Source organism: Ovis canadensis, chromosome 4 (assembly GCF_042477335.2).
Source record: "Ovis canadensis isolate MfBH-ARS-UI-01 breed Bighorn chromosome 4, ARS-UI_OviCan_v2, whole genome shotgun sequence".
Classification (NCBI taxonomy): Eukaryota; Metazoa; Chordata; class Mammalia; order Artiodactyla; family Bovidae; genus Ovis; species Ovis canadensis.
In genome coordinates, this window is record NC_091248.1 from 25,282,628 (window position 1) to 25,309,970 (window position 27,343).

At 38.8% G+C, this 27,343-nt stretch overlaps 2 protein-coding genes across 2 annotated transcripts in view; one reads left to right on the forward strand and one right to left on the reverse strand.

Moving 5' to 3' along the window:
* The window catches only part of CALCR (calcitonin receptor), a 114,007-nt gene that overhangs the window by 68,078 nt on the left and 18,586 nt on the right, over positions 1-27,343 (reverse strand). The gene's annotated exons all lie outside the window — the stretch shown is intronic.
* GNGT1 (G protein subunit gamma transducin 1) overlaps positions 13,870-27,343 on the forward strand; it is a 369,003-nt gene continuing 355,529 nt past the window's right edge. Inside the window, exon 1 of the mRNA XM_069587421.1 lies at positions 13,870-14,030. The gene's annotated coding sequence lies outside the window, so the exon portion shown is untranslated. The remainder of the gene's footprint in view (positions 14,031-27,343) is intronic.

Genomic DNA, 27,343 nt, shown 5'->3' on the forward strand with positions numbered 1-27,343 from the left:
TCAGATTTTTGCTTCTGCTCTGCTAATTTTATAGGAACATTAGATTTATGGTCTCCTGACAGTGAAGAATACTCCCTTACTCCTTCTTGACTCCTTCCCCTACTTGGGGACTCAGCAGGTGGACTAGTTTTTACATTCTAGAAGCTGTATAGACTATGTAACTATAGACTTTATCCTCACCTTTTAATTGAACTTTAATGCCATATCCCACAAAAGGGTTGGTTCTATTTCATTTATTTGGATTAATATAATATATTAGACAGGAGGTCCATAATTTCCTTTCTGTAAAGAAGTACTTAAGATTATACATAAGTGGCGCGTCTTAAAATTCATTAAAGATCCTTGCTGCTAAAAAAAAAAAAAAAGATCCTTGCTGCTGCTGCTGCTAAGTCGCTTGAGTTGTATCCAACTCTGCGTGACCCCAAAGACGGCAGCCCACCTGGCTCCCCCATTCCTGGGATTCTCCAGGCAAGAACACTGGAGTGGGTTGCCATTTCCTTCTCCAATGTAGGAAAGTGAAAAGTGAAAGCGAAGTTGTTAAGTCGTGTCCAACTCCTAGCGACCCCGTGGACTGCAGCCTACCAGGCTCCTCCGTCCATGGGATTTTCCAGGCAATAGTACTGGAGTGGGGTGCCATTGCCTTCTCCAAAAGATCCTTGATATGCTCTTATTAGCAAGGCTCCAGGGAGCACAGATGGCAATTAGTCACACAGGTGTTGGTGACTGAGGACACTGGCATTGTCTAGGAAAATAACTTCTGAATTTCCAGAAGGAAAAAGTGATATTAGATGCTATTCAAAGTACCTCCTATCAATAATCTAACCGTCTTGGATCCTTACATAAATTCTTTGCTCATTAATTAACATATTACATGTCAATATATCTCAATAAAGCTGAGAAAAAATATTATTATTTTTTGCTTATTTTAGAGTTTTTCAAATGGGCGAGTGATGGGAAATCTAAGCCTAGCTGGATGGATGGCCCTTTAGGCCAGTGGTCCTTCAAGTGTAGATGCTGGACCAGCAGCATCTCCGTTGCTTAGGAGCTTGTTAGATATGCAAATTCTTTGGCTCCACCCCAGACCCACTGAGCGAAAAACTGGTGGTCAGGCCAAGCAATTGGTGTTTCTACAAACCTTCCAGATGATTCCCATGCAACCTAGATTTTGATAACCTCTGCTGTAAGCTAAATGGAGGTGCCTGGATTATAGGCTCTCCAGAGAGAACACGGTGGAATATAACAATTAAAATATTATAATTTAAATTATACTTATAATTCAAAACATAGTTTGGTTGTGGACAGGGCATTTCTTCATTTTGAACATATTAAAATGTATTTAAATTAAAAATTCATCAACATAGCACTGTATGGATGCTAACTGTGACTTCGCTCTGTGAAGAACTTGCTTTAGGCAATAGTGGGGTGGAAATTGTTGAGCTGGTGTGAAAGTCTTTGAATACTGGCAGGGACCTGAGATGCTAAATTATAGCCGTTGGTGTTCCATATGTCCATCTTGCATGCTCTGTGACTTCAGGAATATTTCCCTGAATCATATATTTCCTTTACATATCAAAAAAGAGCTGAAAATTACAAACCATCTTGGAAGATGCAGAAATCAGCAAATTGCCAATCCAGGGAGTCAACAGGAAAAATAGTTCTTTTACTTGAATTCATTTTTATGTATTTTTCAAGGTAATTCCAGAATTTCATAGAAATGTGAATTATGTGGTCATTTGATTATATTTGCATTCTTTTAATCCTACTTCTTTTATTCTGTTCATTCTTTATACTGGTTTCCATGTCAACAGTGCCAATTGTAAAAGCCACTGCTAATGGAAGCTTAAAAGCAAACCAACAAAAGGAACTCTCTAGCATTTGATTAATTGAAACAACCCAAAGATTTGGTGACCAAAGTCCTAATCAAAATTCCTTCCCCAGTGGGGAGACGGGAGGGGGATGGGGCAATATAGAGGTAGGGGATTAAGAGGTACAAACTGTTTTGTATAAAATAAGCTACACAGATACATTGTGCAACATAGGGAATACAGCCAATATTTCATAACAATTATAAATGGAGTATAACCTTTAAAAATGTGAATCACTATATTGTATAACTGTAACTTACACAGTATTGTACATCAACTATACTTCAATACAAATTCAATTTGGCTGAATTTTTAATATGATGAAGTGGTCATCAAGGAATTATCGAAAAAGTTTTTAAATTACAGCTGAAGAATATTTCATATACTGAATAAATAAACCAGCAAAACCAATAGTGTGGTTAACATTCACATTGACTTAAAAATATCCTTCTGAGGTTTTAGAAAAACAACTTATACAAACTGTAGAAAGAATATGAATTTTGTTAGTATGAACCCTATTGCATATGCTCAAATACTATCTACAGGTAGTCATGCAGAAATCATTCCCATAACTGTGTGATATGAATAAAAGTAGTGGAAAACTAATCAAAGTTCTCACTATTTCCCTCCTTATCAATTTTGGGAAGGATACTGCATGAGTAAGTCTTTCTAAAACAAGTGCAGGCTCTATAACGAATAGTTATACCCACAAGCCCCAGAGAGACAATACTCAGGGTTGGAAGAGCTTAGCTCCAAGGGTGGGACAGTGCTGAGAACAGAAAGCAAACCCTTTGCAGTCTCCTTCGCTCCCCACTAGTCACTACTGCGTGTTTGTATGTTGTATGTGCCAACGTTTACTGCATCTCGTTTTACCTTAGGCAGATATTCGGGAGGTTAGGTTTAAAGAGACCCCAAGAGCAGAGAACATAGTTTACTGACAGGATGCTTTACAGACGGATAGCGACAGTAATGAGAAAGCAGCATAATTGCTCTTCATGGTGGGGCCAAACCTCAGTTAATGGCTGATAAACATGGAACAGAATTATTAAGGCATTGTTTCAGAACTGGAATGGTTCCCGAATTAGAACAGACCCACTAACAGTCCATCTGGCTAGGTTTTGGACTGGTGGACAGCTTGTGGCCTATGGAAGCAATTCTTTAGAATAAAAAAGGAGAGGGTGCTCCTTTGCCAAAAAACCCAGAGGACTCTGCAGGAATTCAATACACATCTATATCACAGAGTCTTGACTGTTCACATCAAAGCAGAAAAGTCTCAAGAAAGATGTGAGTATTCAATGTCACTGGTGTGAAAGACAATTTCCCACTTCCTGGTCAATGCAGAGATGCTTGGCAAACTACATGTAAGATCAACTCATTTGGCTAATATTCTTTATAAAAGATCAATTTACTGCCAAACCAGTAGGGAAAATGGTGCTCTGGCTTCCCTTCATATGAACTTTGTATACACAGGAGCCAGAGAACCAAGGCTTCTTTGGGTCATGGTTCAAATTAGGGCTGGACTTAAATTTAGGAAGAAAGCAATCATATGTTCCAGTTGGTTGACTCCAAACTCCCTTAGTTAGTTTAACCAATTTCAAGTACTACCCTTCTGCTCAAAGAATGATGGTCGAATAAAAGCCTTCAGGGGATTTAGTTCTAGGATCAAAGAGAAGAGCTTCGATTTTTTTTTTTTTTTCTCCTTTCTTTTAGGCACATGCCATCTAACCCAGAGAACATAGCCAGGGGGATCACCCAGTATAGACCAGGGCTTCTGGGCTTTGAGGTGTAATGCAAGGTGGAGGAGCCAGAGTCCTCTTCTCCTTGGTTAGCTCACGGCATTAGAGTAATGAAGGGTTGTTTTGCTCTGCCAAACCAAGGACAAGCAGACGGGAAATCCGGCAATAATAGAGGAACATCCAGTAGTGCTGGGTGGTTGGAGACCTAGCTCATGACAGTCACTCAGTAAATAGTCTACTGAATCGATAAATTAATCCTAAACTCAGCTCTGCAGATAACTACCTATTCAACCATAACTACTTTTCTTTCTTGAGCTTTCACAAACCAAGTATGATAATGGTGCTTACCTCCTAGGCCTTGGCATTCTAGAAACACATCTTGTGAAGTCTGAGGGATTAAAGATGATATTTCTCTAAAAAGTCACCTGGGGGCTGACATTTTTGAGCATAAACAGGGTGGCAATTTTTTCATTTTTATTCTTGTTTTATTTAATAACATTTAGGGATTCTAAATCGAAGAAAATCAATACATGAGTTTCATTTGAACAAGTTAAACGCATGTCAGATGGACACTCATTTCTCCTGTATTAACTAAACTGCCCAAGAGATGACTCAGCAGTAATCATCTAGGATGATTTTATTTTCGCAGGAAGTTGTAACCACCTGCCTAATCTGGCATCCTTTCCTTCAGAAGCCTGACATGTTTTATAAAAGATGCTTCAAATTTTCAACTGAAATATTAGCCTTTGACTGCTGTTGAAATGCCAAGACCAATGGGAGGGATCAAACATTAAGTTGCTATTGGTTTTTATATTTTGTGTTAATAGAACGTCAAAGATGAGGTTTCAATGGGGGACGGTACTGAAGAAAGATCAAAAAGACTTGGTGTTGTTGGATGCTTAGACACAAACTGGAAAGTTAGGGTGGGGAAGTACACTTATATAAAAGGGTGTTCATCATGTTACTGTGGGGTTCACTCTGAATGAAGAAGAGCAGGAATTAGGGGCCTTTGCTCATGAGGTTTAATAGCTAAGTAGACCTAAAATTTACAGTTACACCACCATTTTACAGTCCTTCCCCCTGCTTGCCCAGTTAATTCTGAAAGTATTCAAATTTTTTGGCCGCAAATGTTAATTTTTGGGAAATAAATCTGAGGGTCATTGCTCACACATTTGATGGCAGTTTGCTTTTACCTTCTTAATGTCTATTTAATAGCAGTTGATATTGGGCTTCCCAAGCTGGTGCTAGCGGTAAAGAACCTGCCTGCCAATGCAGGAGACTCAGGTTCAACCCCTGGGTTGGGAAGATACCTTGCAGAAGGAAATGGCTATTTGAAATAGTGTCTCAATCTACATAAAAACCAACAGAGAGACTGACTGCTCCCTTCATCTTATACATGAGAAAAGCGAGATTCAGGGAATCTTACTAACATCATTAAATTGGCGATAGAGGCGTGATGCCAATCTCTCTAATGGCAAACTTTGTTGCCTCTCAACATTATTTACAGATTAGTTTATGGCTACTCACAGCAGTTTCCCTATAACTTCTCATGTGAATACACAGAAAAATGAGTGTAAGTTTCACTGTCATTGAATCTTGCTGACCTATGATTTTTAATTCTATGCTTATGCTCTATTTCTCCAAGTGTAATCAGCATTTCTTCTAATTATAAGACATAGCTTATATTCAGTTCAGTTCAGTTTAGTTGCTCAGTCGTGTCCAACTCTATGCAACCCCATGAACTGCAGCATGCCAAGCCTCCCTGTCCATCACCAACTCCCAGAGTTCACCCAAACCCATGTCCATTGAGTCGGTGATGCCATCCAACCATCTCCCCCTGTATCATCCCCTTCTCTTCCTGCCCTCAGTCTTTCCCAGCATCAGGGTCTTTTCAAATGAGTCAGCTCTTTGGCAGGCGGCCAAAGTACTGGACTTTCAGCTTCAACATCAGTCCTTCCAATGAACACCCAAGACTGATTTCCTTTAGAGTGGACTGGTTGGATCTCCCTGCAGTCCAAGGGACTCTCAAGAGTCTTCTCCAACAACACAGTTCTAAAGCATCAATTCTTCAGGGCTCAGCTTTCTTCACAGTCCAACTGTCACATCCATACATGACCACTGAAAAACCACAGGCTTGACTAGATGGACCTTTGTTGGCAAAGTAATGTCTCTGTTTTTTAATATGCTATCTAGTTTGGTCATAACTCTTCTTCCAAGGAGTAAGTGTCTTTTAATTTCATGGCTGAAATCACCATCTGCAGTGATTTTGGAGCCCCCCAAAATAAAGTCTGACACTGTTTCCACTCTTTCCCCATTTAATTGCCATGAAGTTATGGGTCCGGATTCTATGATCCTAGTTTTCTGAATGTTGAGCTTTAAGCCAACCTTTTCACTCTCCTCTTTCACTTGCATCAAGAGGCTTTTTAGCTCCTCTTCACTTTCTGCCATAAGGGTGTTGTCATCTGCATATCTGAGGTTATTGATATTTCTCCCAGAAATCTTGATTCCAGCTTGTGCTTCTTCCAGCCCAGCGTTTCTCATGATGTACTCTGCATATAAGTTAAATAAGCAGGGTGACAATATACAGCCTTGACGTACTCCTTTTCCTGTTTGGAACCAGTTCTATGTCCAGTTCTAACTGTTCCTTCCTGACCTGCATAAGGTTTCTCAAGAGGCAGGTCAGGTGGTCTGGTATTCCCATCTCTTTCAGAATTTTCCACAGTTTATTGTGATCCACATAGTCAAAGGCTTTGGCATAGTCAATAAAGCAGAAATAGATGTTTTTCTGGAACTCTCTTGCTTTTTCCATGATCCAGTGGATGTTGGCAATTTGATCTCTGGTTCCTCTGCCTTTTCTAAAACCAGCTTGGACATCTGAAAGTTCATGGTTCACATATTGCTGAAGTCTGGCTTGGAGAATTTTGAGCATTACTTTACTAGCGTGTGAGATGAGTGCAATAGCTTATATTAAATCCTGGTAATTGCATAACTGAAATTTATTAGATAATTTATACCAAACAGGCTGAAATGCAAATTTTATTCTTTATAGTAAAAAAAAATTCCATCTAGCTGCATACTTCAGCTTGGAAGCTTAAATTTCTTAAGTGCAGAAGCCTGTCTTATTTAATAGAAACTCAAGTTCACAGTTTTTGAATGACTGAATAAGTGAACTAATGTTCTCACTGAGATTAAAATGTATCTTTCCTTGGCTTAGTAGTTTTCACTTGCGGCATACAGAAAATTGCCAAAGAATTTCAAAATGGAAAGAATCTCATATTGAAAACCAGAAGTAAATAAACCTGGTTTATCTACACAGGGATGGATATGATCTTTAAGCACTTTCCCTTGGCCTAAGGGGGTGTTTGATTATTTCTCTGATTTATGAAGCTAGGCATAAGCTGAGCCTGTGTGGGACTTTTGAACTACTAAACCATACAGAGTTCTGCTAATGTTATGCCATGATATCAAAAATTCTCTGATTAAGCACAGACTTTCAATTTTTTTTTTTTTTTACCTTTGGAGTAGTTGTTTGCATCCTCTCAAATCTCTCAAGGTGTCTTCTTAACCTTTGTTGTATTAAATACTTTTACCTCTTTATTTAATACCACAGGTGTTTATATGTATCTACCAAGATAGAAAATGCACCCAGGGTAGTGTTTTTCTATTCTGAGAAAAGTAATTGGTGAGGCTGTCCAGAAGTTCTTTCTCACTAGTAGTCATTGATTTGAAGCTTCAAGTGTGTGGAAAAAGTATAAGAGCATTTTAGAAGTGCAAGATAAATCCTGCGAGCTGTTTTCTATGCTAAATGCTTTTTGCCCTCAGACAGTCACATGCTATTTCATGGAAGCGAGTGGCACACTTTGTCACCAGTCCTGGGCATTAATATTTTTCCTGCTCTACTGATCAGCTTAAAGGGATCATTCTTTTCTTACTGTGAAATGCACTTCTATTTAAGAAATGTTAATGTTTCCTGTGAACTGATTTTGTAAAGAAAATCTGGAGACCCCGAGAAAACTCTGAATTCCTCTGAGTAGGTATGGAAAAATTTCAATCTCTCAAAATTATACAGAATAGTAGAGAACACCATATTTTATTTTTTTCCCCAACAGGAAAGCTTTTTGTTTCTTGTACATATGTTTCAGTTTAGTTCAATTCAGTTCAGTCGCTCAGTCATGTCCGACTCTTTGAGACCCCATGGACTGCAGCACGGCAGGCCTCCCTGTCCATCACCAACTCCGGAGTTTACTCAAACTCATGCCCATAGAGTCAGCAATGCCATCCTACCATCTCATCCTCTGTTGTCCCCTTCTCCTCCTGCCCTCAATCTTTCCCAGCATCAGGATCTTTTCAAATGAGTCAGTTCTTCACATCAGGTGGCCAAAGGATTGGAGTTTCAGCTTCAGCATCAGTCCTTCCAAGGCATATTCAGGACTGATTTCCTTTATGACTGACTGGCTGGATCTCCTTGCAGTCCAAGGGGCTCTCAAGAGTCTTCTCCAACAACACAGTTCAAAAGCATCATTCTTTGGTGTTCCGCTTTCTTTATAATCCAACTCTCACATCCATACATGACCACTGGAAAAAACATAGCCTTGACTAGGTGGACCTTTGTTGGCAAAGTAATGTCTCTGTTTTTTAATATGCTGTCTAGTTTGGTCATAACTCTTCTTCCAAGGAGTAAGCGTCTTTTCATTTCATGGCTGCAGTCACCATCTGCAGTGATTTTGGAGCCCCCCAAAAATAAAGTCTGACACTGTTTCCACTGTTCCCCCATTTATTTGCCATGAAGTGATGGGACCAGATGCCATCATCTTAGTTTTATGAATGTTGAGCTTTAAGCCAACTTTTTCACTCTCCTCTTTCACTTTCATCACTAGGCTCTTTAGTTCCTCTTCACTTTCTGCCATAAGGGTGGTGTCATCTGCATATCTGAGGTTATTGATATTTCTCCCAGCAATCTTGATTCCAGCTTGTGCTTCATCCAGCTCAGCATTTTGCATGATGTACTCTGCCTATAAGTTAAATAAACAGGGTAACGTACTCCCTTCCTAATTTGGATTATATGTTTATATGGATTAGCAACCTAGATGTCCATCAGTAGATGAATGGATGAGAAAGCTGTGGTACATATACACAGTGGAGTATTACTCAGCCATTAAAAAGAATACATTTGAATCAGTTCTAATGTTTAGTGATTTCTTAATTTTCTTGTATTTTTTCCTTTCAGTTCAGCAATTTGATAAAGAAAAGCATTTAATGTGTTTGACTTTACTAAAGTATGTAAGAGTCTATTGAGGAGTACCTCCCCAGGGAACTTAATGTATATTTAAGCTATAATGTAGTTGTAAATTTGGTTCCTTATTTTATTTTCTCCTGCCTTGTCAGATCTTGAACATATTCAAAAACAAACGAGAATGTAAAAAATACCATTAAAGAAAAACTATGGAAGACCTAGTGAATTTCATTACCTCTTGAAGTCCTAATTGCTCAAGAAAAACACCCCCAAAGAGGGCATTTATGCCTTTTATATAGACTATTAAGCTAGAATTGTTTTTGTACAACTCTATTTGTGCTTCCAATTTAGCTCAGCTTTTATTTTGACAGTTATAAGTGTCTGAGTGGGTGTATTTCTTAATGTTTTCTTTTTGCAACTGACAATAGTCACTCAAGTTATTTTTCAAATATTTTTTCCTAGGATTTAATTTAATGTAGGATTTTTTAGTCATCAAGCATTTTTCCCCCAAAAGTGTGATTGATAATTGATAGAAACTGATCATAAACAATTCCAGGTATCACTAGTCTCATGGAGGAACAGTTAAAGGTAAAATGATGGGAATTCCTTTGATAAAGAAACATACTACATAGGGTGCATGTGTGTGCACTCACACACACACACACACACACACACACGAACTAGAAAACAAAGACATAATTACCTACAACCCCTAAAGCAATATTGTTATTTGTATATAAGTGTTTTATAAGAAGATCATCACTTAGCCAAGATGTGTTAGACTTAAGTTTAAAAATTTGAGGGACATTGGTCCAGATAGGTATAAAATATATTATTGGGTCTAGATCAGATGCAGGGGCTAACATATTGAGTTAGAATTTTACTGTAAGCAGTGTAGGCAGAAAATGAGGCAAGTTATACTGATATGGAAACCTTGTATATAAAGAAGAAAAAAGGAATCAATTCTGAGAGTATCTGTATAAGACTGAAAGATGTGAAACTTTTAAGAGCATTTCCTATAAGTTATATAGTCTTATATATAAATAATTTCAGAGCATTTACTATCCAGAGAAATAAAAAGGCCAGCCTACGACAAGGCTAAGAAGGTGAGTTCAGTTCTCATGTCCATCTTGAGTAGGTTCCACCGTGGCTTCAGGATTCCACTCTTACCACTATATTAGCAATCTCAAAGACTTTCAATATGGCATTATGTGTTTCCACTGATCTACAGAAACAGAATGCCTAACAGTCAGTCCAATTTGTTTCCCGTGCCTTTCAAATGGAATTCTGGGGACTGGCAAGAAGCATAAATGTCTGAATCTGACCTAACTGTGGAGTGTGGAGTCCTGCCGTGCCTAATGTACTAATTTTTTTTTAAGATAATTAAGATATTCTACCAGTCAAGCAAAATGTATCTGTACCCACATCTCGTGGGCAGATCCCTTACGCTTCACCTCTGCTCTACCGCCTTTTGGGGGGTGATCTCATTTTCTGTCATGGCCTCGCGCTAGCTCATGTTCTCAGTGTCCTGAGGGACACTGGCCTCCCTTCAGCTCTTCACACACGCCATAGAGCCGGTGCATATGGTCATTCCTTTCTTTGGATCGGAACCCTGATTCATCTGTCTTTCAGAGGTCTCAGCTGAAACATCACCTCTGCAGGCAGGCCTCCTCTGACCACCCTATTATTCTTTATCCTATTGCTCTCCGCTACTGTATTTATTATATGCTTAAATATTCCTTGCGCAGTAGCTCAGTGGTAAAGAATCGCAATGAAGGAGACCCCAGTTCAGTCCCTGGCTTGGGAAGATCTCCTGGAAAAGGGAATGGCTACCCACTGCAGTACTCTTGCCTGGGAAATCCCATGGGCAGAGGAGCCTGGTGGGCTGCAGTCCATAGAGTTGGAAGAGTTGGACACGCCTGAGTGACTGAACACGCACACACACACACAGACCATAAGCTCCATGAAGACAGAGACCAGCGTTCTTCCAGTCCCAACACTGTGTGACCTAGAGTAGCTGCTCAGTAAATTTTTGTTGTGCAAATGGATGGAGGCTCTAAGAATTAAGGGAAGGTCTCCTGGAGGAAATGACTTTTAAGTTGAAAGCCCAAAGATCTCTAAGTTAGTTAGGCAAAGGCATGCTGGGTGGCGAGCATTCCTTGGCAATAGTCGTGATGGCAACAGGGAAGAGCATGGTTTGCTCAGGGAACTGGAAGAAACTTTCCTATGACAAGCGTCTAGAGGATAAGAAGAAAGGGGAAGTCCAAGTCCTTGTATGGCCTGAACTGGAGGACCCACACTGAAAGTTTTCTGGGGCAGTTGTTCCCCGCCATGGACATCACGGGTCTGCAGCAGAAGAAAGCAAACAAGCAGAGAGCTGTAGAGTTGAGAGCTGGTAAGGACTGCCAGGCTTCTTGCAGGGTTTCAATGTCTAGTTCCAGTCCCAGAGGGTGGGGTGGGAGAGGATAGAGGGCAGCTGCTTTCCATTTCTATAAGCTGCACTAGGAGCCTCCCAACAAAATACTAGTTGCTAAGAAGATTGCAAATTAGTTTCTGCTGTGCACAATCAAAAATACTGATGAATTCAGCAGGATCGGAGGGCCTGGCAGGTCAGTTTTGGACTTGGTGAGTCTGGAGTACCTGTGAAACAGTCCCATGAGTACATTAAGTAAGAAGACAGGGGTCATCAGTTAGGACAGGATTCTCTTGCACAGTGGGAGGGAAAATACGCTGTGCATTTAAATAGGGTCATTCTGTCTTTGGTAAACTGTGGTTGAAAGCATTTCGTGTTGACTTGCAACATTTTTCATAAATGGAACTATGAGATAAAATTTTGTTTGAATTGAGATCCAGTAAAAAGTTTATCTTTGCTGATATGTTTTCTATTTTGATCTTTAACCCAATGCATTCATTAACATGAAAACTGGAGGCAAATTTAGTGTCCAATGACAGCCAATTTATTTTAAAAGCCTAGTACAGTCTACTTTTTCTTGTTCCTTTAAAGCGATTTGTATTCTGTTTAATCCCCACTTGTCCATTTTTTCAAAACAACATATTCTCAAACTTTGAGACAACTCTAAAGAAAAGATATACGTCTTCTTTATATTTTAAGTGGTATAACACAGAATGGGAATATATAAACATTAGCATTCCTGTGTCAGTCAACTTAATTCAACTTCTCTTTTCCTTGTTTATCATTAATCAGGAAGGATTTAGTAGAAAACAATTCAATATCAGTAGCAAAAAATTCAATTTCATTAAGAAAAGTGACAAGCCACTTGGCATTACAGCTTGCTATAGCCTTGTAAAGACTGCAAAACCTCAGATGTGTGTTGAGTTTATAATTTGTAACCTGTGATTGCCATGCAAATTCACTCCACTGGGCTGAGCAACTTAATTCAACCTCTCTCTTTCCCCATTTATAATCAATCAAGAAGGATTCAATAGAAAATTAGTTCAATATCAGCAGTAAAAAGTCAATTTCATTAAGGAAAATGACAAGTGATTGGCACTAAAACTCACTGTAGTCTTATAAAGACTGCAAAACTTCAGATGTGTTTTGCTTTTATAATTTGTAAGTTGTAATAGCCATGCAAATTCACTCCCCTGGGCTGAACAATAGATACAAATTGGATTATAAATTCCCAACTAGCAAAATCAAATTATTGCTTTGTAAATGAAACATGAAACTGAGCACTGAATTCTTTTTGAGATAAAAAAGCAACCAAATTTAAATTAGCTGATAGGAACTGGGGGAAGATACATTCGTTGCTGCATTTGCATTAAATATTGACTTCAGAACAATACATCAAATACTTTTGTAATTAAGAACTCAGCTGCTGGCGTGTTTTGTTTTATGTTCTCTTAGTATATGTCAGATGATCTGGGCTAGAGGGCATCTCAAGCTTGGGACTTGTATGCTAACATATGAAAGCAGTTTGGCAAAGTGCAAGTCAAATTCCATTTTATTCAGTTTCTCTGTGTACAAACGTGGAGTTTACTGTGTGACTGGAACTAGCCACTCTTCTGTGCCCATCCACCATAAATGGGATCTTTTAAATTCTAAATAAATCCCTATAGTCTTGTTACAAGGCATTTGTGACAATAAACATAGTTGGAATATATTTTCCCATTAAAAAACAATAATTTTTACTTCAGCTAAAAAATCCAACTGTAATCTGCTTATATTGATAAGAACCAAACACAATAATGTGGATATGAATAAATAAAACAGACAAATTTTGGTTTGATAGCAAATAAAATGGGAGAAGCATTAAAATTGAAATCAGATGGTTTAGTCCCCCTTTTTAAAATCCTAAATAAGGCTGGATATTATAGTTTTAATAAAAGTCTTCCAGCTTTACAGGCAAATACAGTATATTTATTACATTAATTCACATATTATTAGTGAATTTGGACATCTGCATATATTTTGCTGAGATTTCCCTTCATCCTTTTGATGAGTTGCTATTTTCTTTGCATATTTTCATATGTTAAATTCATAATTTGAAAACACTTTGTATAGTTGCATTGTTAATAATCTCCCTGTCATAGAGCTTACAATTTTGCCTTTTTTTTTGTCTTTGTAAATCTTATTTATTGAGATTTTATTTTTAACACACAGAAGAGTTTAAGTGTTTGTGGTCAAACACACCAGGTTTGTACTTTATGGATTTTTTTTTTTTTGCTTTTGCTTTTTTCTTTAGAATGACCAGAAAGAAGCAGTCACCTATATCTGTCTCTAATTCTTCTTCATGAGTCTTTTAACTGGAAGTTGGGATGAGACTCATGAAGCGCCCTGGCAACAAGGCAGCTGAAATGACCATTTCTTTATAAAGGCAGACTTGGCCAGGAGGAGCTCGTGGCAAGTCTTCCCACAGCCTTCCTCCAACTGCTAAACAGCAAGGATATTTATGTCACTACAGATCTCTACACCTGTGGTCAGTGATTTCACGCTGCTCATGGTTCATTTCATGCCGAGCAGCAGGAAAGGCCGCCGTGCCGCTTTCCCAGGCTGGACATGAACTCATCTTTTCGCGGGCTGTGAGCTGGCCGCGCTTTTCCCTGACTGCCACAGCGGGGCCGAAAACACTGCATGGTATACCGCCTGGGCTTTCTCCTTAGGCTGTGTCGTGCAAGAGGTTGGACCTGACGCATGTTAAATTGGTGGAAACGAAAGAATAAAATACCCATGAGGTAATGTATCTTGGCTTACTTTGTGAACTGGGAGGCCCTATACAAATGCTATTCCTGTTGATGTTATCAGGAAGAAAGGAACCTATTAGACTTTTCGATAAAATATGACTTTCTCAGATGCTGTTGTTTTTCACTCATATAGATTAAAAATCCTGTCCTTTTGCTAAGCGTAGAGTGCCAGTTTTGTTAAAGTTAACCTCGAAGAGCAGGAGTTTTTGCTGGTAAACATGCAAAGAATTTGAACTATGCTGTGTCAATTCTGCTTCTAGGCGCACAGATTCAAACGAAGCAGATTTTGGTTAAAAGGTAAGTTTAACAGAAATGTGGTATCTCTTAGGATTGGGATTATGTTAAACCGAGAAATCCAGGTCAGAAGACTTTATCTTCTGCACTTCAGTGATATTCTGCCAAAGAAATGATGGAAGCTCCATCTTTGGGGCAGCTGATGCTCGGCTGGCCAGGACCCTGAGAACATGTTTTAAAAAGACCCTATGCTGGCAAGAGGTATAGAGATGACTTCATGGGACTTCTGAGTTTGGAATGTCTTTGCTTTTATTACCAATTATTTTTGCTGGATTTTTGACACAGCGTTTTAAATTTTTTTAAATCTAAACAAAAATAACTATCGACTTCCTGAAGTTAAACTTTGAGTCCTGCCGCTACTGTGAGACTGACCTCATATCATCCCTTTCATCATCAGACAAGTGAGGGGATTGGAAAGAACACAAAGAGCCTCCTTGCTACCCTCCAGGCTTGCCTTCCCCGTGCACAAAGTGTGGGTAGGGGTTAAATGTGTGAAACATTGGCAATATATAATATGCTCAGATGCTCAGTCGTGTCTGACTCTTTGTGACCCCATGGACTGTAGTCCATCAGGTTCCTCTGTCCACGGGATTTCTCAGGCAAGAATGCTGGAGTGGGTAGTCATTTCCTTTTCCAGGGGATCTTTCCAGCTCAGGAATTGAACCCGTGTTTCTTACACTGGCTGGTGGATTCTTTACCACTAGCTTCACATGGGAAGCTCCAAAACAGTGGTAAGGGATCCTCTTAAACATACATTTGAGTACATTTTTCTTTAAAAAAAACAAAAACAAAACTGCTACAAATTAACAAACTCTGAACATACTAATGTGGAATACCATACTTTCAGAAAAATTTTCACCATAATCCCCTCAGACAATATAATTGGATATTAATAGCTCACTCTAACAAGGTCCCAGGCATCATGCTAGGTGTTTTAAGACAAGGCAACTCCATAATTCTGGATTTCCAAGGAAAGTGCTGGCTTATTCTTGTGGTCCTGATGTAATTATTAACAACCTCTTTGTTCACTCACAAAAGTGTACTTGAATAATAAGTCATATGGTCATATTACTTATGTGACCTATTACCTTTTATCTTAGTAAGAACTATGAAAAAGATACTATTATCATGAGTCTCAGTTTGCAGATGACTTTACAGAAAGGTTCAGTAATTTATCTGAAACCAGCCAGTTTGTAAATGGCAGAATCTGGAAGTCAAACTCAGGCAGTGCGGCTTCAGAGCTTGCCATGGGGCGTCTGCAAGATGTGCCCTATGGCTAGGTGGCTTCTAGCTTATAATATCCATAGGCAAAGATTATATATTGATAGAAGTATACAGAGTTCAGCATTCTATCCAATTCTATTCCTATGTTTGGTCTTTTTTATCTAAGTGGTGAGAAAATTTTTTAACATTAAAAAGAAGATGAAATAGGAGTTTTACTATAATCCTGTACCTGAGTTCTTTGAACTCATTGTTAGAACAGAGCAGAAACTAGATTCAGACTTGAGTTTCCTTCATTGGGATAAGCTGCTTTCTGTGCCCTCATGCTCCTCTTTCTTCTCTCATAGAGTGTTAAAAATTGAACAGGAGGACATACTCTCAGAAAGAGCAGAGAAGAAAGGGCAGAACATTCCCAGAAATGGGAATTCTCTCATCGACCCTAGCAACTTCCAGGAAGCCAGGGGAAAGCCCCTTGATCTCAAGGTACAGACCTCTCAAGGATGGGCAAGAGGCTTGTGGGAACCCTACCCTTCAGGCATTAGCAGGTGGACATGGATTAAAAGCCAGAGTTTTCAGATTCTAGTTGGTAGCTAGAGCTCCCAGTTAGTGCGACATGAGGACATTATGTGTTCATGTATAGAGCACAATTTCCTTTGAAGTTTATGTTATACATAGTGTAAGAGATAGGCACTGAAGTTTGATCTCTAATTCCTAAATGGAGACATTTTTGGTGTAAGAAGAAATCAATGGAGAGTACTAAGTGAACTCAATGACTATGATGGTTGGCTAACAAATCTCTTTGCAAGTCAGGTGGAGTAAAATTCTTTTCTTTCCATAAATCTGTAGGAGGATCTCCATAAGTTGTTAAGATGGAAAGTGATTAGACATAATTCTTAATTTCATGGCCCGTCCTCACGTGATTTTGACCTCTAACTAGGGATGAGTTCAAAGAACTGAGGTACAGGATTATAGTAAAACTCCTATTTCATCTTCTTTTTAATGTTAAAAAATTTTCTCACCACTTAGATCAAAAAGACCAAAAATAGGAATAGAATTGGATAGAATGCTGAACTCTGTATACTTCTATCAGTATATAATCTTTGCCTATGGATATTATAAACTAATGAGAACAAGGAAAATAGAAAAATAAAATCCCACAAACAAAACATTTCATGTCTCATTAAGGGAAGCATTTTCAATAAAGCTTTACTTTAGATATATAGTAATTTTTAAAATTCATGATATGTTATATTGTGAAATTGTTGATTGATGATACTGTAATACTAATTCAGTCTAGAAGAAATTATTTTTGTGTGCATTTAAATTATTATCCCCTGGGATTTTTACTAAGATTTACATCTGTACTTTTTTTTTTCCTTCAAAGAATTGTAATGGGATGATTATCAAAATTTTCAAGTAAAAATTATTTTCAAGTAAAAAGAGTGTTACATTGAGTGCAAATTATTTCCTTATTTTCAGGAAGTTGGATGGAAATATGAGTTAAAAGCATATAACAAAAAAATAAATGATGTAGAATTTCCAATTGCTAAATTTCTAGTGATTATTCAAGGAAAGATGTCTGGCTGGCCATCTAGCCTTTTTGTGCCTGTTTTATCATGTTTACAATGAAGGGGTTGGACGGAATCCACTTAGTGTTTTAGCTGCTGAACTCTTTATTCAGAGCAATCTTAGGTGGCGAAGCGAGAGCGGAGTGGCTCTGGTAGAGCTTGGCTGTGCCCATGGCCAGGGCCTCTCCTTCATTGCCATGGCAACCTCAGAAGAGCAGCAAGAAGAATGCACATGAAAAATGACTCCACTTGGAGGCCAGGGGTTCAGCAAGACCTTTCTGACTCAAAAAACTGTAACTAAAAAGAAAAAAAACATATGTCTAGCTTTCAACCTCACGAGATGGTGCAACCTTAAATCAAGAGCTTGTTTATATGTTAATTTACATTGTGATCAGCCCTTTTGCTTGATATGTAATAACAAGAAGCAGTGGATTTAGTAGAGTCTGAGGTAGGAAGTTTGCTTTAGGTAATGGCAGATGTGCTAAATGTTGACCACTTCAGAGTACTCTACTTACTTCCAGGGAACACAGGCCTTGCTTCTGGTTAGCATTATTGGATTTGACAATGATTCACTATGCTGCTGCTGCTAAGTCGCTTCAGTCGTGTCCGATTCTGTGTGACCCCATAGATGACAGCCCACCAGGCTCCCCCGTCCCTGGGATTCTCCAGGCAAGAATACTGGAGTGGGTTGCCATTTCCTTCTCCAATGCATGCAAGTGAAAAGTGAAAGTGAAGGCGCCCAGTCGTGTCCGACTCTTAGCGACTCCATGGACTGCAGCCTACCAGGCCCCTCCATCCATGGGATTTTCCAGGCAAGAGTACTGGAGTGGGGTGCCATTGCCTTCTCTGGGTTCATTATGAGAAATATGCAATTAGCTGTAACCAATTTAATTTGTCTAAAACAGTTAAAATAATATGGTCCAGCCAAAAAGTTACTCTTAATGTTCTGTCTTTAAACTGATCTCTGCTCTCTGTGTCTCCAATGTACAAAGAGGCAAGACCACACTGCACATGAGTGTTATGATTTGCCTGGAGGTTTACATCAGTGTTAGACACTAAGTGATGATTAAGTACTCTTAGACCTCTTATATTTTATATTTAAGAGCACTAACATTTTTCAGGTGATTCTCATAATTCTCAATTTGATACCCCTTTCAGCTAGGGAAGGTGAAGAGAGAAAAGGGGAAATCTGGTATAAAAGAAAGAATGAGATCTCAGCTGTGAAAATTTCTAGTTCTCTTCTTGAGCATTCTCAACTTGCGGACCATTTAAAATACCTAATTTAGGAAACTGATATATGATAATATGAAGACAATTATTCTGGAGACTGAGAAACTTGGCTGTGGAAGTTTATGAAATGTTATGTTAAGATCTGTGGTTTGGGCATCAAGATAAGAAGACTGATGTAAAAACATTAAAAGGTTGATCATAGAATATATTCAGATCATCTGACTAGATAAACCCTCTGCAGATCGAAAGCTTGCCAAAGACCTTATTAAGTAGAGTTAATGGGAAATGCAAAGCTAATACTGTTCTGTAACTTTTGTAACTGAGATGTAAAGATCATGAGCAGTGTTTAAATATTATTACAATGACAAGTACATTTAAGAAGGGCTATCCATGAACTAATCCATCCCAAACCACCATATGCTGCTGAAGGAGCAGTGCTTTAAACAGTGCAAATAGGCAATTCAGTTTTAATCACTAAAAATCTTATCTTCTGGAGGGATCAGACTGGCAACATGATTAAACGTGACGATTTGCTTCAGAACACAATGATGGAGTTCATCATTTGTTGCACGTTAGCTAAATACAGCAATTTGTCAAAATGTGAGGTGGAATCTTTATTATTTTTCCCAGTAAGAACACTTGATCAGCTTTGTTTCTCAAAATAATGGCTTGATTAAACAGCATATACTACACACTGTATATCTTTTCATTTCCCCTTTAAAGACAAGTTAGTGGAGAGATTTGTCAATTTGATTAAGCTTGGCAGATTTTGAGTATATCTTTAGAATTTACATTGATTGTAACCAAGAATTTTCATTTGTACTAACACATACATATACACACAAGAAAATGAGATGTATAGACTGGGACAGTTATAAGAGTATTAAGCAAATACAGTAAATGAGTGGATTAAAGATGGCAAAATAACTGCTTGAAATATTTTAAAAAATCCACTTTCAATCTACATCTTCTACCTATTTCTAGGAAAAAGCAATTGGAAGCATATAATATAAATATCTGGAGGAAGGAGGCACGACTGAGTATAAAGTTAATGAAAGAACTCCAAACAAGATATAAAAGCTCAAAAATATTTAATTTTGAAATTATTTCCAAAAATGAAATAAATATGTTTGAAATATGCTTGAAATGAAGTAAATATACTCCAACACTATGCATATAAGGCAAGTCCTTCCTGAAATTGTTTTTTAACTGAATTTAAGAAATTTCCTAACATGAAAAGCCATTACCAGAGTGTTAACACTCTGCCACCTGCTGGACGACTTGTTAGCTTCCAAGAAATGCGCTCAGGTACCTGAACAGCAAGGCTTCTACCATCCTTTGGTAGAAAGGAAGCTCCGGAATGTGCTTGTGTGCGTACTCAGTGGTATCTGACAGTTTGCTGCCCCAGAATAGCCCACCAGGCTCCTTCGTTCATGGGATTTCCCAGGCAAAAATATTGGAGTGGGTTACCATTTTCTCCTGCCAGGGCTCTTCCCGACCCTGGGATTGAACCTGCGTCTCCTCCATTAGGCAGGCGGATTCTTTACCACTGAGTCATCTGGGAAACCCAAAGCTCTGGGATATAAGCAGGCAAACCTTTCCACCATGTCTGTCAATAAGCTATTTTCCCACTTATTATGGAAGGCTTTTTGCTAACATGATCCAAATGCTCAGAATCAATCCCTTAATTCCAGCAATAACAACACAACGACTTCCGTCAATAGGATTTTTTAGTGCCAGCTACGTTCGGGTCCATTCCCATGTAGACAATAACAATGCTACTTTTAGGCATCAGGCCAGCGACAACAAAAACGAAGATGAGTATGGAAAAGGTCGTAGGTCCTTTTGTCTCCCCACCCTTTGGGAAAGCAAATATGAGGACCACCCTTGCAGAGGTACCTCTCCTGGATGGAGGGGAGAGAACATGCCAGAACCTCTGCTGTCAACAAAGGGAACCTGTACCTTAGAGCTGCAGGGGTTAAATTCTGTAATATTTAACTTTACAGACAGAACAAATATAAGATTAAATCATGATGATAAGTTAAGCCAGCCCAGTTAGAAACTCTATAATTTGCTAAATCCAACTGAAATAAATGTTCAATAAAATAACTGAAATTAAGAAAAAGGACTTTCCTGGTGGTCCAGTTGTTAAGACTCCTCACTTCCATTGTGGGAGGCATGGGTTCAATCCTTGGTCGGGGAACCAGGATCCTGCATGCTGCATGGTGTGGCCAAAACATTAAAATGCTGGCCAGCAGGGAACTGAATAATAATAACAGAACTGGACATTGCATTTAAATATTTATACTAGAGTCAAAGAATGTCAAGATTCAAAATAGAGAGCGTGTAGACCCCCACTTCTACAAAGAAGTAAACAGATTCAGGAGGTTAAGTGATGGGAAGAGTTTAATGCAGAGAAAAGGCTGTATCAAAACCTAGTTTTGTCATTTCTTTTGAGAGATCGTCAGTTCAGTTCAGTTCAGTTTCTCAGTCGTGTCCAACTCTTTGTGACCCCATGAATCGCAGCACGCCAGGCCTCCCTGTCCATCACCAGCTCCCAGAGTTTACTCAAACTCATGTCCATCGAGTTGGTGATGCCATCCAGCCATCTCATCCTCTGTCATCCCCTTCTCCTCCTGCCCCCAATCCCTCCCAGCATCAGAGTCTTTTCCAATGAGTCAACTCTTCGCATGAGGTGGCCAAAGTATTGCAGTTTCAGCTGTAGCAGAGATCTTGGCCGTTGTTAATTAGCCTCTCAGAGTTTTCAGTTCCTCATCTGTACAAGGTAAATGTATGCTCTAACTTAGAAAGTGGCTATGAAGATTAAAGAAATATTAAAATAAAATACCCAGCTCAATTTCTCAAAGTCTAATAAGTATTCAATGAATATGATCCTCTAAAACCCGGGTCTCCTGCATTGCAGGTAGATTCTTTACTATCTACTTACATTTAAGTAATTTTAAAACGAAGATTCAGTTCCATTGGTATGCATATTGATGTACGTATGCACATGAGTTTAACTAAGCCAAGTCAAAGCTTGAACTTTGTGAATCAACTGATTGTCTGCATTTTATTCAGCCCCATCTTTAGAAAGTCACTTCCATGGCCTGAAGTAGGGGTGAATTAGGCTTGATATTAAACCTAATATCAAAACCACATCTCTTTAATTCTCTCTCTTTGGCCTCTCTTTCCCTCCTCTCTGGAGGACATAACTAGACTTATTTCAAAGTTAATCTTTGATAATTAGCACTATCTTTGTATACGAAGCACAGCCCATTAATAGATTATTGAATCAAAGAGAATTTATGAATCTTAAGTAAAAAGCAGTTGAGGGACATCATAGGAGGAAATACTCATGCAGAGCTTCCCTCTTCTCTTAGTAGACTTGCCCCATAAAGAAGGGATTACTTTTGTCCAGTTGCAAAGGGTGAACCATCTTCAGCAGCATATGTCTGACAATCCCTGGAAAAAGAGTTGTTCTTCTTCATTGGGTGGGATAAACAGAGAATCTGTTTCTATGATTCAAAAGTATACATCTTTTTTAATTAGCAAATGGAAATATGAACCCTTGACCACCTTCTTCTTTCAAACATATAGTGTTGATTTAGAGGGAGACAGTTTTAAAATAAAACGGTCTTTCACTCAACTATGGATTGTTTTTAAAATCTGCTGCCTCCTTGAGTATCAGATTTCAGCCATGGTGGAGAGACTTTACTGACAAAATGCTGACTGCCATCTTGTGGTGGAGGGCAGAGACTGGTTTGTTTGCTCCATAAAGGATACAAATAGGATCAAAGATGTAACTCATAGAGAAATACTTGCCTGGTGGCTCAGCTGGTAAAGAATCTGCGGAAGACCTGGGTTTGATCCCTGGGTTGGGGAGTTCCCCTAGAGGAGGAAATGGCAACCCACTGCAGTATTCTTGCCTAGAGAATTTGATGGACAGAGGAGCCTGGCAGGCTACGGTCCATGGGGTCACAAAGAGATGGACATGACTGAGTGACTAACACACACACATAGAGAAGTACATTTTGGCTCAATATATCAAAGAGTTTGGGTAGCTGTTTAATTAGGTGAGAACCTGGAGATCCTGAGATGGGACAGGGTACTAGGGACTCAATCATTTTACAGGTGGAAGTTTGGTCCAGATAATCAGCAAGATCCCTTCCCACACTATAATTCTGGGTTTAAAAAATTCATACTGTAGAAAGATTTGCTCTCTCTTTCTTTTTTATTTTTTTTTGTTTGTTTTGCACAAAAAGGCCTTGGAGGCATATTAGTACAGTGGTATGGACACAAGGGTGTGGAATCAGACTTCCTGACAGCTCTGCCAATGGGCTTTGCTCATTGTTAGCTGTATCACCTTGGGCAGTTAATGATGTTTTTCTGTGCCTCAAACTCCCCATGTATAAAATGTGGTTACTAGCAGTATGTACTTTTTGGTGGTATTACAGTGATTCAGTGAGTGAGTACATGTTCTTTGAAAATGCGTTCAAATACCCCTTGCACACTCCCTCCCAAAGAGTCCATGCACTCTTCTTTTCTATTAAATGCACACCCGACTTTGACTGCATAAAGGGAATGTATGTGTAATCCCCGAACAAGCAGGGGTGGCGACTAAGTGCTACGGATTCCATCACTTGCCACTCCTGTAACCGCTGCAGATATTAACCTTCTGGCACTCGATGCCAATCCCACTGTGCCTAGATGTGACCTCAGCAGCCTTCTCAACACAAGATTCTAGAGTAGATAAGTGAGAAGAAACTTACTGTCATTTCTGTTTTTGTTAACTTGTTCAAGACGTTTAAATTTAAACGTTAACTGTGAAACCTGTCAGGATCAAGAGCTGACACTTCCACCCAGTTTTTGTTTCGGTGTGATGTTTTCATTGTGGCCTTTGTAAATTGCCACAAGATTTTGGTTTTATCTGTTTATTTTTTTCCTATGAAGAGATGTGTATTTTTAATAAGCCATCGTGAAAATTGGTGTATAAAAATGTGCTTCTTAGAGGTGTGCTTCATTAGCGGCATTATGTCTATTAGAAGTCATCTGTTTAGCAGTATATGTATTTATTTTTCACGCTATTTCATTTTTTAGAGACTGCCAAGAAAGGTTTTCAACACTTGCTAGAAGATATCTGTTCCTATTCCTTATAGATTAAGAACCATTCTAGAAATGCAAGATTTCCTCAAAGAAAGGAAATCTACATGCAAAGAGATGAAAGTAAGAGATAGAAGTTAGACAGCACAAATGATCTAAATTATTAAAGATGACCCTGTCATCATTTGTTTCTGAAAAGGGACTGATATTCATTTTCAGCCTTTTCTTGGAACAAGAAAGCTAACCCTTAGGTAAAATGAAGGACACAGGAAAACTATTAATATAAGGATACAAAGTCCAGCAATAGTCTGTCGGGAAGGGCATAAAGTTTATAACCAAATAGCAGCAGGCTATTTCTAGTCTGTTTCTCAAGCACTATGTTTCAGAGGGAAGTCTTAGCGGCAGAAATAAGACAAATGCAGAATTCTGAAGGCAGAGATAATGAACAGTCCAATTGCCAGGCCATACATATTATAAGGATGTATCATTTTATAAAGTGTATAATATCAATAATACGTGAGCACTTACTCTATACTAGGCCCTGTGCCAAGAGCCTTACTCATTCAATCTTTATTAACACAATCACTTTGATGAGACTATTAGGGACTAATTCCCCTTTTGAATTGATGAGAAAACTGAGGCAATGGAAGGTTAAAATGTTTGCCCCAAGCCACTGTGCCAGTAACCAGCCAAGCCGGGGTAGGATCTCGGAATCTCTGACTCCAGAGTCTCTGTATTCAGCTACTACACTGAGGGTCCTTGTGGCTGTCTCAGAACTGCCAGATCCCATCTCCCTCCGGTCCCAGGGCCACTGGGAACTTCTAGGCAGGCAGGTCCCAGTCAGATGATGGAGAATGTCAAACGGAACTACTAGGTAGGTGGCAGTAGTAGTAGGTCAGTACTCTGCATGGGGCAGGAGAAACTTCCAGATGAATAGACGGTCAGGAACTTGATGGTCAGGAACTTGATAGTCAGGGGGAATTTTGTTGTGATCAGGCTCCAGCAATGCCTCATTGCCCTCCATACTCCAAAGCAGTGCAGGCATAGTTAACTCAGGGTCCATGGGGACTATGACTGGGCCGGAGGAAGGCTTACTCATTAGTCTCAAACTGGTTGTGAGAAAGAAATGACAGGTCTGCAGCTGGGATGGGACTTTGGCTAGCAGCCCCAAATAAATCTGATAGTGGTTTCAACGCAAAAAAGTCACTTACAGAGCAGATTAAATGTAAGCATTTAGAATGTCTCCTTTCAAGCTGTTTTGAAGGGATAGAGAGTTATCAAAGGGGAGACATTGAATTCAAAACTTGCTAAACAGATTCTTGATGCAGGTTAATGACTAAATCAAAGTGGGAGAGGTCAGGCACAGCACTGAGCTCATTGTAGTCTTATTAAAAGAGAAACATCAAGTGAAATCTAATCTGAAATCATATCTTTTGATTGGTGGACAGAGAAGATTTATCACATTTATGAAAGAATATTTCTGCTTAATTTAAAATCGAATTAAAATATCCCCTATCCACTGAGGTCCTTCTCACCAACTATGAAAAGGATAGCCAGGACATGGAAGCAACAAAGATGTCCATCAGCAGATGAATGGATACGAAAGCTGTGGTACTTATATACAGTGAAATATTACTCAGCTATTAAAAAGAATGCATTTGAGTCCGTTCTAATGAGGTAGCTGAAACTGGAGCCTATTATACAGAGTGAAGTAAGTCAGAAAGAAAAACGCCAACACAGTATATTAACATATATATACGGAATTTAGGAAGATGGTAATGATGACCCTATATGTGAGACAGCAAAAGAGACACAGACGTAAAGAACAGACTTTTGGACTTTGTGGGGGAAGGTGAGGGTGGGATGATTTGAGAGAATAGCACTGAAACATGTATATTACCATATGTGAAATAGATCGCCACTCCAGGTTCGATGCATGAGACAGGGCACTCAAAGCCGGTGCTCTGGGACAAACCTGAGGGATGGGATGGGGAGAGGTGGGAGGGGGGTTCAGGATGGGGAACACATGTACACCCGTGGCTGATTCATGGGAATGCATGGCAAAACCACTACAATATTGTAAAGTAATTAGCCTCCAATTAAAATAAATAAATTAATTTTAAAGAAAGCGTAGGAAAGTATTGAGTAAAATAGTCTTCCCCCCAAGAGAACTAGCACATTCTCTTTACTGACAGAAAAACAAGAATGTTTATAACTGAACTACAACAAGACTCTAAGTGAAACTAGTTAAAACTGATCATTAGATATTCTATAAATCAATGTTCGATCGAGGTGCTTGCTAATTTATTTTCTCTGTTTATAGACTATATGGAAGAGCATTTGGACTTTCATGATTACAAAATACACTGAGAGAAAATTAATTGTTGTCGATAGCAAATAGTTTAGTTACTGTCGTTTTAAAAATACAATTTCTTCAATAACTATACCAACATATTTTATGATTGTCCTCTAGTTCTAGCATTATATATGGACTCATTAGAATCTCAATGGAGAAGAGGTGCAGGTGATTAAAACCTTGAATAATGAGCATGTAGTTTTTCAGAACTATATGAAGATGGCACATAATAAAGTCAAGATTCTGATAAAATACATATTTGCTTGTAATAAAACTTCAGGATAAATATATCACTACAACTGCAACTGGTACTAATACAGATTTTGTTAACATCTAGTAAGTATACACGAGAATCTAAACAAACCAAAAAAAATAGTGGGGGGGAGTTCATGCTGAACTTAAACTTTTGTGTAGAGGCACTCAACATTAGTGGACAAAGGAATACTCAGGAAAAGAAAATGTGCTCAGTGTTGTTCAATTAAAAATAAATATTTTCCAATATAGAAAAAAGAATAAAATTAATCTGTAATACTGAATTCAGTAAATTGGATGGTCAAGCACTTGGGACAGATATTTCACCATGCATGGCTTAACTTAAATACTATATCCTGCAAACAGTTCAAAAATGAACATAGGCATTTGCCTTCAAAGATGGTATTCAAGAATAGGGTATATGCTGTTTGACATGGGACATCTTCAGTATGCTCTCTAATTTTTAATTAAAATTTGTTTTAAAAACTTTCTACTGCTTTTTCTCTTATTGCCTTTAACAAAATACATATTTTTAATCACTAAATCTAAACTGAAGGAAACATTTTTCTACTTTATTTTATATTGCATAGGTTAAAGTTATCCTTCATACGCATCCCACTTCTCTAATATAACTGTTTAGAAGTGGACACCATGCATGATGTGAGGTTTACCATTCTAGATATTTCTATGTGCATATAGATATGTGTAGAACACACAACTCTACAAGAAAATCTGTCTATCAAAATATAGTCCGCTGAAACTTTATCTTAATATACGAACATTTTCCCATGGCAGTACATACAGATCTAGGGCTTTCCAGGTGGTGCTGGTGGTAAAGAATCCACCTACCAATGCAGGAGACAGACGCAGGTTAGATCCCTGGGTTGGGAAGTGCCCCTGGAGACGGGAATGGCCACCCACCCCAGTGTTCTGGCCTAGAGAATTCCATGGACTATATAGTCCATGGGGTCGCAAAGAGTTGGACGTGACTGAGTGACTTTCACTTTCGGAGGAGGCTATGGCAGCCACTCCAGTATTCTTGCCTGAGAATCCCATGGACAGACTAGCCTGGCGGGTTACAGTCCATGGAGTCACAGAGAGTCAGACACACTGAAGCAACTCAGCACGCATGCAGGCACATATAGATCTTTTCACTCTTTTCAAATGACTGTCTTGTATTGCATAATACACATATGCCATAGACATTCAACAGTTCCCCTATGGATTGGTGTTAGGAGTATCCATCTTTGAAGAATTACAAAAACTACTGCCAGGAACATTAC